Here is a 608-nt window from a genome sequence, read left to right on the forward strand (position 1 = left end):
CGTCCGGGGATGGGAGCTGGGTGGGCAGTCTTTCTCAGCTGTAGCCATTCCTGCCAGGGAGGAAAGTGGGTGCAGAGTTGCTGGCTCTTCGGATCTCCAAAAAAGGTGAATGAGTCTCCTAAGCAGCAAATGCCAGCTTCTGTGTCGACCGCGGCAGAAAAACACCCTCCGGGGCGGAGAACACACACCTCCAGGAGCAGGTGTGCTGCCTGAGTGTAGGTGAAAACACACCTAGAGCAGGTGTTCCCTGTGCTGCCTGTGGGCAGCCTCTGCTTCGGGGTTGTTTTTAGTTCTGCTCCACCTCCTGCTCCATTTAGAAAGCCCGTCTCCGCTCTTAGGCCAAGGTGAAAAGGAAACTCTCACCTTCTGCCATCTGGGGCCTGGAACACTGATCCTCATAATCCCTGTTCTCGGGAAATATTAATGATTTAATCTCCCGGGCTCCCTCCCTCACCTCCGCAGCCACGCCAGCTGAAACCCACAGACCAGATCCACTGAAGCCCAGGTTGGAAGGAAACACATCCTGACTCGGTCTTGCCACAGACTATCCAACTGCCCTTGGAAGGCCAGCTCCGGGCCTCGGCGCAAGTACCAGAGGGATTCCAGCC

The sequence above is a fragment of the Crocuta crocuta genome, unplaced genomic scaffold, assembly GCF_008692635.1.
Source record: "Crocuta crocuta isolate KB4526 unplaced genomic scaffold, BGI_CrCroc_1.0 scaffold340, whole genome shotgun sequence".
NCBI classification, from domain to species: Eukaryota; Metazoa; Chordata; class Mammalia; order Carnivora; family Hyaenidae; genus Crocuta; species Crocuta crocuta.